A 14,472-nucleotide genomic window follows, 5' to 3' on the forward strand; every position below is an offset into this window, starting at 1 on the left:
CATTGTCATTCCATGAGATAATCTACAAGGGCGTGTTTACAGGTGCAATTAGGCGCTGGGCAGTGTATTAATTAGGTGGGGCAACTGGTGGCGAGTAACTCTTGAGGCCTGGCTAGTAGCTCAGGACTTGAAATTTTGAGCCCTGATATAATATATATTTTTATTCCCTCAGAACTTGGATTTGGCATCCTTTTCCAAGGGTGGTTAGTATGATCTGCTGGATCCAGTACAAACATATTTTTATATCTTTACGCCTATCTCTCTTTTCATGAATCACTTTACTGCTTAACCTGTTTCTTCATCTTCCTGGATTTAATTAGAGTACTTCCTAATTTATTTAAATATAATTGATAAAATGTTAATATAGTGGGTGTAGGGTGTGTTTTCTCACTACATCAAGGTTTATACTCATTATGACTGATGCTTGTGTAATTATAGCATACTCATTCAGTTGGTACTGCCTATTCTTTTGATTTCAAAGTAAGTTTGCATTGTTGAAAAGTCTTTACACATTCCTTTTATGAGAAAGGGTAATGAGTGACGTATAATTCAAATGCATATGTTTTTAAATAGAGAGGACATAAATATTTCCGTGGAGTGGTATTTGTACCGTACATGTATCTCCGTGCTTCTGATCCCCCCCCCCCCCCACTTGTAAAGGTGTCCAAAACTAGCATGAGATTATTGAGTGACTGGACAATCAAGAGACAATTTTTCTTTATATTACGCACAATTTGCAACTTTGTTTTCAAAGATGCAAAGAATCGGTGAACTTTTCTTCATGTAGCCTTGTATTCATATATGTCAATAAAGAAGAGATGAATAAAGATAGACTGTAGAGGGATCTAGGGGTACTAATAGCCTGTCTGGTAAAGGGAGGTTTGTTCTTGTGTAGTACTCATCATGCCGACACAGGCCACGCTAATTATTTTCCCAAAACCCCTGGGGTTCCTGTATATGCCCAGCAAGCATCATTTTCTTAGTTTCTCTTTCTCAGCAGTTAGAAAGGCCACACCTGATGACTTAGCTTGGCAAGTGATCTTCGGTCAGGTAAGAGGTCCTCTGCTGTCAGAATTAGCATGCAGGCAGCAGGAACCTATTAGAATTCAGCTTCCCAGGTAGACCCAACTACTCTGGGGAACCCCTTCCTGACTACTAGCAGAATACTGCAGTTCCAATTGAGTGCCTCAGGCTTTGGATCCCTCCAGCTGTTTACCTGTTTTACCAGAGTACTCAAGTTCCAGGGAGGTGGCCCTTTGTTCCTGGATCTCCCCAGCTGCCAACCTGTGTTACCAGAGCTTCACTGGGATGGATGCTGTTTATCAGAATAAAAGCAAGTAGATGTAATCTCAACTGTTTTACTGAAGTAGTGATTCCCAGATTGACTCTTTGTTGTTATAGAGTCTTATGGAGACTGTGCTATGCAGCCACATGGTATCCTGACTGAGCCAAAGAGATATTGCTGTGAAGAGTCCTTGTTTGTTCTGCTTTCATAATCAGACTCTGCAATGTATGTACAGTATGTTCCATGTTGCCATCATCAACCTGTTTTCATTATTCTGCAGTGCATGAATGTTTTGCCTTCCTGACCCTGTATTGCGTTATTGCTTCTACCTTTGCACCTGTTTAGTAAACTGCAAGTTACAGTTACTGTATTTATATTCTGAACATTTCAATGATTACCTATTTTTTTTTTTAACTATTATCTCATCTTTCATTTTAGTACATACACATTCTTCTGTGTAATTCTGTAAGGACTTGCTTCATTATTATTCCTTTTAATAGTGAGGTCTGGCATAATGATTATTGTCCAAATTAGTTTGCAGAAGACAGAGCTGTCCCATTGGAGAGACGAAAGATTTACGAAAATCAAATCCACTTTGCACTACAAGTACACTTGAATGTGCACTGGTCAAGTTGATGAAACCAATAGATTTTTATTTTCCCTTTTCACGTGTGTATGCAATCCGAAATTCCGATGAATTCCATCAGAGTTTACATAGAGAACATGTTCTCTTTTCCTTCAATGGAATTCCCTCGGAATTCCAATGTAAATTTGATGGGACAAAGGTCCAATCGTATGCACAGGGAATAAGTCTTTAGGTGTGGCAGCTGTATTAGTTTTCTATTTTTAAGACACTTTCCCCTCGATTTTACACCTGGTGATAATGTCAGTAACAAACTTTTTTTTTTTAGGCTTGGGTAGAGAATGGGACCAGTAAAACATCAGCCATTTTTCTTTTAGCTGTCAATGTCCTATTTGAGGAATGTTCTTTTTTTTCCTGTTCTGGACACTATGGAGCCACTGCAACAGGAAGTAAAAGACCATCTCCATCGGCGGCACAGAGACCAAGAAAGCTATCATGAACAACAGGAAGCCTATGAATAAGGACTTGATTGGATCACTGAATATTATTAAAACTGTGGATTAAAAAATATTGAAAATTACTTTTGAAATTAAAGTTTATGTAAGATTTTGGTGAATGGGTTTACATGCTCTTAAAGGGGTTGTAAAGGATTTTTTTCCCCCTAAATAGCTTCCTTTACCTTAGTGCAGTCCTACACTTAGCTCATCCTTCGATTTTGCTTTTAAATGTCATTATTTATTCTGAGAAATCCTCACTTCCTGTTCTTCTGTCTGTAACTACACACCGTAATGCAAGGCTTTCTCCCTGGTGTGGAGAAAGACTTTTGAGGGGGGAGGGGGCGACCAGGCAAGTCAGGACGCTCTCTACTTTGCAGATAGAGAAAGAAGCTGTGTGTTAGTGGGCATCCTGACACTCCTGCTCGCCCACTCCCCCCTCAAGAGGCTTTCTCCACACCAGGAAGAAAGCCTCGCATTACTGTGTGTAGTTACAGACAGAACAGAAAATTAGGATTTCTCAGAAGAAATAAGGACATTTAAAAGCAAAATGGAAGTATGAGGTAAGTGAAGGAGGACTGCACTAAGGTAAAGGAAGCTATTTAGGGGGGTGGGGAATTCCTTTACAACCCCTTTAAATGGCTCTTTTAATATAATTATTTTGTTTGTTTTTTTCATACCTACTGTTGTAATGCTACAGCACAAAGCAAACCCTGTGCGGAGGAGTACAGCCCATACAGTAGAAGCACTTCAAGGGCACTCACAGCATATAACTGTTTTTGTTATTATCAATGAATAGCAAGGTAAAAAAAAAAAATATATATATATATATATATATATCCGGCCAACGACCTTTCTCATGTAACCCACATGCTTTCTCAAGGCATTTGGTCTCAATGCCTGGAATAAGCATGTGCTGGTTGGATCATTTATAGGTGTTTTTTTACCTTAAATTGTTTGACAATAAGGAGAGTAGTATGCTATTAGTACCCTTGATGTGCTTCTATGGATCATCCTAATTACCGTATTTATCGGCGTATAACACGCACAGGTGTATAACACGCACCCTAACTTTAAGAGGAAGTTTCAGGAAAAAAACTTTCCAAAGCCCCCTGCGTATAAGGCCTCGTACACACGACCGAACATGTCTGCTGAAACTGGTCTGCGGACCAGTTTCCGCGGACATGTTCGGTTGTCTGTACGGCCGACCGGACCGGATTCCCGGCCTAGCGGACAGGTTTCCAGCGGACAAATGTTTCTTAGCATGCTAAGAAACATGTCCGTTGGAAGCCTGTCCGTCGGACATGTTCGGTCGTCTGTACGACTCACCGGACATGTCCGCTCGGCCGAAAGCCCTCGCATACGTCAAAGTGATTCGACGCATGCGTGGAAGCATTGACCTTCCAGGGTCGCGCACGTCGCCGCGTCATCGTCGCGGCCACAGCGTGACCACATCACCGCGTATCCTGTCCGCGGGAAATTTGGTCTGATGGTGTGTACAGCCATCAGACCAAATGATCTCATCGGACAGATCCGGTTGTGTGTACAAGGCCTAACACACAGGCACAGTTTACCCTATATTTTCAGGGTAAAAAAGTGAGTGTTATACACCAATAAATACAGTATATGATCTGTTTCAAGTAAGCATCAAGGCCCGTCACTGTGGATTTCATGATGGAGAGTTTATTGGGATCTCCAAGGTAAATCTCAGAAAGAGGAGCCATGTATATGGAACCATACCGTTTAACCACAACTTTTGTACCTGTAATGCTGACAAGTGCATTGTAAGACCTCTCTGGGTGCCCCCTTTTGGCAATCCACAAACCTTCTTAAAAAAAAGTATCACTTTAATACTTTAATTGGAAGAACAGTCTTTATAGCCAGTTATTTTCCACTATTCTATATTTCAACAGTGTACAGTCTCTTTTGTTCCTCTGGATATATACAAAGACAACCACTGATTTGTTTATTCACTCTGTGGTCTAGGCAGCATAAATCATTGACCTGAAGATCTTTACAATACAGTTTGGTGCCTCAGGCACGGGAAGCCAAGCTATGAAGATATAAAGCTTGACTCACATTCTCGCATTTCAAAGCAGTTTCTTTATCACTGGGTCACCCCTCCCTGGCAAGTATGTAATCCTTGCAACAAAATGTGTTTAGATTATAGCCATTACATGGATTCATTCAAGTGTTCCTTCCCTTTTCAAATATAGCACCCAGCTGTCATATTATGCACAGTGAAAAACAAGAACATATATTAAGAAGAGGATCTAGCACTTTCAGTTGATTGTATTAGAGCCTTAAGGTGCCTACAGACATTAGCGAATGTTCGCCTGATCTGGCTGTTTATGTTCAGATCGGGGAACATTTAAATGTTTTTAGGCCCGTCTATTACCCTGTCTAATGCTTTCTAGTCAGGCCTGCTTACAAGAAAGTTAATTGGCTTTGACAGATTTTTCAAAGCAACCACTATTGTTTTCCCGGAGACAGCCAATGACCCCCTCCCTTTCTACACACTCCTCCTCTCCTCCATAGGCACCAACTTGCAAGTTAGGTTGATGAAATGAAGGCCTCTTGAGCTCCTAGTGAAAGGGAGCCTTGACTGATGAAAGCATGGTTTAGTAAGTGGGTGTTAACATAATGAAGAAAGGTTAAAGTAGCTCTACTGTGATTGGCTACCAAGACAAGGGGGATAGGGCATGAACTCCAGTAAAGGTTATGCTGAGGCATGCACTACTGACCTGAAGAACGTCAGCCTTCAGAAGAGTTGCCCACCCACATGTCCATTTTGAGAATGTTCAATCCAGCTTTATTGTTGGTTTGACCATGGAAATTAATCGTATTGCTTTAATGTCCTCAAGTGGAATTTTGGGTCAGTCAAATACCTCTCTGGTACTGATGATAAGGAGTGGACATGTAAGCTCTGTCAGGTTACGGTTCACGTGTGCTCACAGTATAACTGTAAGTTCTTGTGTTGAAATGTTTTAATAAAGATGTGGCCTTTCCACTTAGTCTCAGTGGGCCAGATTCTGGTAGATCCTGCGACGGCGTCGCGTAAGCTATTTACACTACGCCGCCCCAACTTACAGGAGCAAGTGCTGTATTCCCCAAACACTTGCTCCGTAATTTGCGGTGGCGTAGTGTAATTGGCCCGGCGTATCCCCGCGTATTTCCAAGGGGGCGGCTTGTATTTAAATTAAGCGCGCCCCCGTGCCGATCGTACTGCGCATGCGCCGGGCTTAAAATAGCCCAGTGCGCATGCTCCAGTTCTCGACGGAAAACATCAATGACGCCGACGTGTGCGTCATTGACGTAAAGTCGTATTCAAGAACGACTTAGGAAAACGACGTACCCGACGGGAAAAGACAACGCGGACCCGACGCCATACTTAACATGGCATACGGCGGACTGGCGTAAGGTTACCCCTCATATAGCAGGGGTAACCTTACTCTTACGCAAACGACGTTTATCGACGGCTACGCGACGCAAATTTGTTCGGGAATCGGCGTATCAGGCTCATTTGCATAAACAAATGAGACCTGAACATAAACGCCACCTAGCGGTTGGCGTTGTATTGCATTTAGGATCCGACGGTGTAAGTGATTTCCACCAGTCAGATCCTAGCCTAAATCCGTCGTATCTGGTTTTGTGAATACAAAACAATGATACGCCGGCGGGAAATTCGAATTACGCCGGTGTATCAGTAGATACTCCGGCGTAACTCTTCTGAGAATCTGGCCCAGTCTCTGTATCATCTTTGGGCAAACCTATGTATTACAGCACATATGCTTATGGCTTTAGACTTATGCTTCTCAGTAGTCAGTTCAAAGATCTTTTATTACAAAGACTACTGTGGCTGAGCTGTGCATGCATGACTGGATGCTGCCTAATGTATGTAAGCCGATTTAAGTCTAGATCAGGAATAATCAGTGCACAGTAAAAAAAAAAGCTGATTTGGCAACAAGTCTAAGGCCCCTTTTACACTGACACATTTTTCAGGCGGTTTAGCTCTAAAAATTGCGCTGCTATACCGCCTGAAAAAATCTTGCCCTGCAGTCTTTGGTGTGAAAGCCCGAAGGTTTTCACACTGAACGCTCCAAAAGTCCTGCTTGCCGCATCTTTGGAGCGGTATAGGAGCGGGGACAGTCCTTGGCAATCAATCATCAGTTTGTTAACAAAAAATTTGGGCACCACCCACCCTCCGTCCAAGCCTGCCATGTGCAAGGTAAAATTGTGAGCGAGGATAAAAACATTGGTGGGAAAGGAAAGAGGGGAGGGGGGAAACTTAATTTTTTAGTTGGCTTGTGTGGAGCTGGTTGGTGTCATTAACGCAGTTCATAGCTTGGGATTTGACCACTTCAGTCAAAATCTATCAAAATTTGAGCCATGTATGCCCAACCTTAAGAATATGTTAGGCCTCGTACACACGACACGTAAACTCGACGGGCGAAACACATCATTTTGCTCGTCGAGTTCCTTGTGAAGTCGTTGAGAAACTCGGCGAGCCAAATTTCTCCATTCCCGTCAAGGAAATAGAGAACTTGCTCTCTTTTTGGCTCATCGAGTTTCTCGACAGTTTCCTCGACGAAAATGTACACACGACCGGTTTCCTCTGCAAAAAAATATCTCCCAGCAAGTTTCTTGCTGGTTTTTGCCGAGAAACTCGGTCGTGTGTACGAGGCCTTACTCAAACATTTTATATTCCTGATATGTTTCTGTTCTTTCATGTTATACCATGTAGTTGTGTATGATTCAGTATCCTGTTTTCTTTATAGTTTGTGCTTTGTGTGAAATACCTGGTGCCCCTGCCAGTCACTATAATTTCCTATTTCAAACTAACCACGCTAGACATGAGAGCACAACCATCCCATCAATTTTCCTGGCTGTACTGGGAGAACAGCCTGCCAGTCTTCCAATAATCAGACTTGTGCTAACACACCCCCCTGCCCATCCGATCACTGGGAAGATCAGTGTATTACTGCTTCTCCACCCCCACTTCTCCAAGCCTAGCTGAGAAAAGAGATTGTGGGCCATATTCCCGTAGATTTCCGGCGGGCGTCGCGTAAGCCATTTACACTACGCCGCCCCAACCTACAGGAGCAAGTGCTGTATTCCCCAAACACTTGCTCCGTAGTTTGGGGCGGCGTAGTGTAATTGGCCCGGCGTATCCCCGCGTATTTCAAAGGGGGCGGCTTATATTTAAATTAAGCGCACCCCCGTTTCGATCGAACTGCGCATGCGCCGGGCTAAAAATAGCCCAGTGCGCATGCTCCAGTTCTCGGCGGAAAACGTCAATGGCGCCGACGTGTGCGTCATTGACGTAAAGTCGTATTCAAGAACGACTTAGTAAAACGACGTACCCGACGGGAAAAGACGACGCGGACCCGACGCCATACTTAACATGGCATACGTGGGACTGGTGTAAGGTTGCCCCTCACATAGCAGGGGTAACCTTACGCTTACGCAAACGACGTTAGCGACGGTTACGCGACGCGATTTCGTTCGGGAATCGGCGTATCAGGCTCATTTGCATAAACAAATGAGACCTGAACGTAAACGCCACCTAGCGGCCGGCGGCAAATTACATTTAGGATCCGACAGTGTAAGTGACTTACACTAGTCGAATCCTAGCCTAAATCCGGCGTATCTTGTTTTGTGAATACAAAATAATGATACGCCGGCGGGAAATTCGATTTACGCCGGTGTATCAGTAGATACACCGGCGTAACTTGTTTGAGAATATGGCCCTATGTGATCACTTATAAAAAAAAAGAAAAATATATATTTATAATGCTTTTATATGTATACATGTTTGCCTTTTGTTTCTATTTTTAACTGAATGGGTTGTTTTACAAGGTAAGGGTTCCCATATACTTGGTCTGTGGCCCACTTCCAGTACTCTCACTGGCAACAACATGCCAGCAACAGGATCATGAAAAAACTTGCTGTTTTTTTTTTTTTTTTGCCGAGGAAACCGGTCGTGTGTACACTTTTCGACGAGGAAACTGTCGAGGATCTCGTCGAGCCAAAAAGAGAGCATGTCCTCTTTTTCCTCGACGGCAATGGAGAAATTTGGCTCGCTGAGATCCTTGACAGCCTAACAAGGAACTCGACGAGCAAAACGATGTGTTTCGCCCGTCGAGTTTCTCGGTCGTGTGTACGAGGCTTTACAGAATGTAATTTGCCAGCAATAGTGAAATGATTAGCTCACCTGGTTATTGATGGAGCAACAGTGTAGCAGCAGGTGAGTATTTCTTTGCCCTGTAAAGCATTCTTGTTGCCTACGAGTTGTCACGGGCATTAGGATTGCATGCGTGTCCTAACCATGTAAAACTGTATATTATTTTTAACTAAATACTACAATAATAAATTAAAATATGTGCTAATTTTAAACACAATATACCTTTAAATGAAATGTATCTTACAGCAGTATTTCTTTGTGATGTAAAACTTGGCAGAAGAACACATGACTGGAATGAAAACGGAAACACTAGGTCCGCCTCTAAGACAAAGAGGCCTTTGAAGTGGGGCTGCAGCTCAATCCCACCAGCATGCGATCAGAAAGCCATTATAGTAAGAATACATAACAATCAAGGGGGGGAATCATGTTAAAGTCAACAAACATATTCAAAGTCATCATATTTAAGCAGATCTCTTGTCAATAACAATGCGAGATGAAAGACTGAATAGTAACTTATCTGCTGCAGATAACTTCCAACATGTTGGAAATTCACTGCTAATGAAAATACACATTCTTAACACTCGTGCATGTAGCACCCCTTTGTGCACCCCTTTGTGATCCAGTTATCACAAGCAAAACCAAAATTGAAAGGCTTGCTTTGAACAAACAGAAAAAATCTCCCCCAAGGCCAATAAATGGTTGGAGCTCAGTCTGCATTAGGTGGCGTTTCTGCAATTCCACAATGAGACCTGCTATGAGAGTTTACACCAATTATGCCAACCTACAGTGTGGTGAGGTATAGGGACCGTTACCTTTTCTATGTACAATAGGAAATTATCACAGCATTTACTAAGAGGTTGCAAAATACATCAGGGATAAAAAGCAACTCTGAATTCTTAAAGGGGTTGTACATTTTCTTTTCCTAAATAGCTTCCTTTACCTTAGTGCAGTCCTCCTTCACTTACCTCATCCTTCCATTTTTCTTTTAAATGTCCTTATTTCTTCATAGAAATCCTCACTTCCTGTTCTAGTGTCTGCAACTCCACGCAGTAATGCAAAGCTTTCTCCCTGGTGTGGAGTGCCGTGCTCGCCCCCTCCCTTGGATTACAGGAGAGTCAGGACGCCCACTAACACACAGCTCCTTTCTCTATCTGCAACGTAGAGAGCGTCCTGACTCACCTGTAGTCCAAGGGAGGGGGCGAGCACGACACTCCACACCAGGGAGAAAGCCTTGCATTACTGTGTGGAGTTACAGACAGAAGAACAGGAAGTGAGGATTTCTCAGAAGAAATAAGGACATTTAAAAGCATAATGGAAGGATGAGGTAAGTGAAGGAGGACTGCACTAAGGCCCCGTACACACGACCGGATCGATCCGCTGAAACTGGTCCGACGGACCAGTTTCAGCGGATAGATCCGGTCGTGTGTAGGCCCGACCAGACAATTGTCCAGCGGATCGGACAGTTTCCAGCGGATCAAAATTTCTTAGCATGCTAAGAAATCTATCCGCTGGAAACCTGTCCGTCGGACGTGTTCGGTCGTCTGTACAGACTCACCGGACACGTCTGACCGACCGCCATCCCTCGCATGCGTCGTACTGATTTGACGCATGCGTGGAAGCTTTGAACTCCAAGGCCGCCCACGTCGTCGCGTCATGGTCGCGGCGACGGCGTGGCCATGCCCCGCGTATTGTTTACGCGTGGATTTCTGTCTGATGGTGTGTACAACCATCAGACAGAAATCTCCGGGCGGACATGTCCGCTGAAAACGGTCCGGCGGACCGTTTTTAGAGGATTGTCCGTCCGTGTGTACGGGGCCTAAGGTAAAGGAAGCTATTTAGGGGGAAAAAATTGTACCTTTACAACCCACTTAAGCAGATGCTCATTATCGACTCAGAAGTAGGATGTCCATAGATGTTCTAGGATGCTTAGGTGGGCATACATAAACAGACTGCTTTTAGGTGCCACCATTACTTGCTGCATGCACAGACATGACAGCTTGGCTTGGCTAAGTGCCATGATTATTTATGAAGAGGGTAGGTGGACAAACTGAGAAGTGTTCGTTGATGTTGCAGCAAGTACCTCTCTTGGGGAAGAGGGGGCAGTAGAGTTCAAAAAAGGTTTTCCAACCTGTCTAATCAATTGGTCATCCCAAGATCAGTTGTTTGGCAATATGGTGAAGGAGTCATAACCATAATAGATTGCTGAAAATGGCCAAAAATTGTTGTTATCTCTTGTCTGTAGGTGGCTTAAGCCTTGTACACTCACCACTAGCGGGTTGAATGGAAAAAAAAACTGACAGCTCAGGTCGGAGCTGTTGTACTAACAATCTGATGTTAGTATAGCGATCTCCCCTGCTGTGTTATTGTGTTCTGACAGGAGGTGGCCTCCCCACCAGAACACCAGGACATTCCCACCAGAACAATCCAGCCATTGGCTGAGAGCGCTGATTGGGAGGTGGTTGGCAGACCTTTTTCAGGTGCCGCACACACAGGCCGAATGTCAGCCAATTTCTATTGAACCGGCCAATGCCGTCTGACATTTGGCCCGTGTGTACTAGGCTTTAAACCCCCATGTCGAATAGGGACTTTAAGCTTTGAATGATTAAATAGATTAATGCCATTAAAGGTTTGATCCCAATTTACTATTTCAATCCTACTGAAGTACCACTTTGTACTTCTCAGGGGATGATCAAATCAATTGTGTTGCTTGCAAATATCAGACTATAAATATTCAGCATTAGAATGGCCAATAACCATTTTGAGCATCACCATCAGTATTGAATATTCGGCAGTGCAGAAGTTCACTAGAGGGCAGTAATGAGCACATCTAAGTTTCAGCCGCACTCACAGTCACATACAAATTGCTTCAGCAAGTTTGAACCATGCCCTGATTATCCTTTGAATGTCATCCTTATAGGCTAGAAGAGTGGGAAAGATCACAGTGCAACTAATGGTAAAGCTAAGTGAATAGGAATAGACAGGTCTATCACCTTCCATCACACTTGGTAAAAAATGTGCCCATCTATGGCCTGCCTTTATTAGAAAATGCATGAGATGACAGTCACTCAATCCAACTGTTAAGCTGGCTACACATTATACATTATTTTCTCGTACACCTTTCCTTTAGCTTTACCAAAGCCATATAATATGAGGTCAAACCTAAACACTTTCAAATTGTATGAAATCAGGCAGGCCCTTGGCCAGGACAGCTAACCGCTATTTAGGGCGGGCTTTCTCTACCGGGAGGTTGTTATGGGGTTCCTTGAGACAATGAGCAATGTCTGTCTCTTAAGCCTTCACACTAGGGGGGTGATTCAGAAAGAGTTAGGCCGGCGTATCAGTAGATACGCCGACCTAACTCAGAATCTGCGCTGACGCAAATTTAAGCGTATTCTGGAAACCAGATACGCTTAAATTAGGCTCAGATACGAGCGGCGTAAGTGTCTTACACCGTCGTATCCTAAAGTAATTTTTAGGCTGACCGCTAGGTGGTGCTTCCATTGCGGTCGGCCTAGAATATGTAAATGAGTAGTTTAAGCCGATTCACGAACGTACGCTTGCCCGACGCAGTAAAGATACGCCGTTTACGTAAGGCATTTTCAGGCCTAAAGTTATTCCATCAAATAGCTGGAATAGTAATGTTAAGTATGGCCGTCGTTCCCGCGTCGAAATTTGAAAATTTTACGTAGTTTGCGTAAGTCATCCGTGAATAGGGCTGGACGTAATTTACGTCCACGTCGAAACCAATAGGACCGTGCGGCGTACTTTGCCGCAATGCACACTGGGATATGTACACGGACGGCGCATGCGCCGTTCGTAAAATACGTCAATCACGTCAGGTCACCCCCCATTAACATAAAACATGCCCCCTCAGCCGAATTTGAATTAGGCGCGCTTATGCGGCCCGATTTACACTACGCCGCCGTAACTTAGCAGGCAAGTACTTTGTGAATCATGTACTTGCCTCGCTAACTTACGGCGGCGTAGTGTAAACACGATACACTACGCCGCCGCAAAGTTAAGACAGGCTTTCTGAATCCAGCTATAGTAGTTTTTGTTTTTCGTTCAACCCGGTAGGGCTAAAGGGAAAAAAACTGACAGCCATGCGATGTTAGTACAGCGATCTCTGCTACTGTGCTATTGTGTTCTGACAAGTCCCTGGCCTTGGCTGAGAGTGCTGACCAGGAGCCGATCGGCAGACCTTTTTCAGTCATGTCCTGTCCTATCAACAGAAACTGGTCAAACGACCGGCTTCTCTTCGACCTGCTGCAGTACACACTGGCCAAATATCGGCTGGTTTCTATTGAACCAGACAATGCCAGCCAACATTCGGCCTGTGTATACTAAGCTTTAGGTAAGTAACCACTGGCAACTAGGATCTTTTAGCTACACTATATTACCAATAGTATCGGGACGCCTGCTTTTACACTCACATGAACTTTAATGGCATCCCACTCTTAGTTTGAAGTGTTCAATATTGAGTTGGTCCACCCGTTGAACCTATACCAGCTTCAACTCTTCTGGGAAGGCTGTCTACAAGGTTTAGGAGTGTGTCTATGAGAATGTTTGATCATGTTGGAGGAGAAGGCCTGGCTTGCAGTCTCCCCTCTAATTCATCCCAAAAGTGTTCTATACTCCCCCCCCCCCCCGATAAATATATAACCTATATTTAATGACCTAAACAGGATGCCACCGACAACACAACCCACATACATTATGTTCTAAGTCCTTACTAAACTGCAAACATAGACTGAATATCACATGCAGGGCTGGCCTTAGGTGTTCAGGCGGCCTGTGCGAGCTAATCCTGTGGCGCCCCCCCCATCTTCACCCCTCGCCCCCTGGTCACCTAAACATACACAAAGAGGAAAAAAATGCCACCGCGGGTGTAATACAATCGCGGAGGGGGGTGCCGGTCTGACACCCCCCCAGTGTGTGGTACCCGGGGGTGGCTCGCCCCCCCTTAGTATGCCTCTGGGTGGCCGCACGGCACCCCTGTTGCCCATGGCGCCCTGTGTGGCCGCACAGCTCGCACACCCCAAAGGCTGGCCCTGATCACATGATCACCCTCTAAATAGAGAGGACAACCGAAGAACCTCAAAGGGCTATACATAAACATATACCTTTGATCCACACCACTTACACCCCCAAATACGGATTTTTCCATGAGACAAGACGAATATAACACTGGACCCTCTACAGACCTACAGTCTAAATAGGACTTTAACTGAAATACACAAACTGTTGGTTAAATTATACGATACTAGTACAGACTTACGTGTTAACAATGGCACATTGTATGCCTGATTGCTTCCTCCCCCTGTTCATGTTCATACTGTTCCTATTCAATATGTATGTTCAATGCTTGTTGTAACCTTATTTGTGTGAAAAACAATAAAAACTTTTTGGAGAAAAAATAAAAAGGTTTTCTATCGGGTTGAAGTCAAGACTCTGTGCAGGATAGTCAAGTCCCACCACCCCAAACTCGCTCATCCATGTCTTTATAGGCCTTCCTTGAAGACTTGAAGCTCTTATAGCTGCAAAGGGTGGGACAACTCAATATTGAACCCTACGGACCAAGACTGGGATGCCATTAAAGTTCATGTGCGTGTAAAGGCAGGCATCCCAATACTTTTTAATATAGTGTATCTGTAAGGGGGGGGGGGCTCTTTTCAATGACTACAAATGTAAGGGGCAGTCTTCCTAGTGGCCATCACAATAATGTATAATTAGCTGGAGATATAGTCATTATTAACTACTTCTGACCAGCCACCGCAACGCGGCAGGTTGGCACGGCTGCGCGAATCACCGTCATTGTACCTCGGGCAATGCTTTATGGGACACATGGAGCCGATGCGCGTGGCCGGCGGCCACGATGTCTGCCGGACACCTGCGATCGCTCCTCAGAGAGCCAGGATGGGGATCT

This window comes from Rana temporaria, chromosome 10 (assembly GCF_905171775.1).
Source record: "Rana temporaria chromosome 10, aRanTem1.1, whole genome shotgun sequence".
Taxonomy (NCBI): Eukaryota; Metazoa; Chordata; class Amphibia; order Anura; family Ranidae; genus Rana; species Rana temporaria.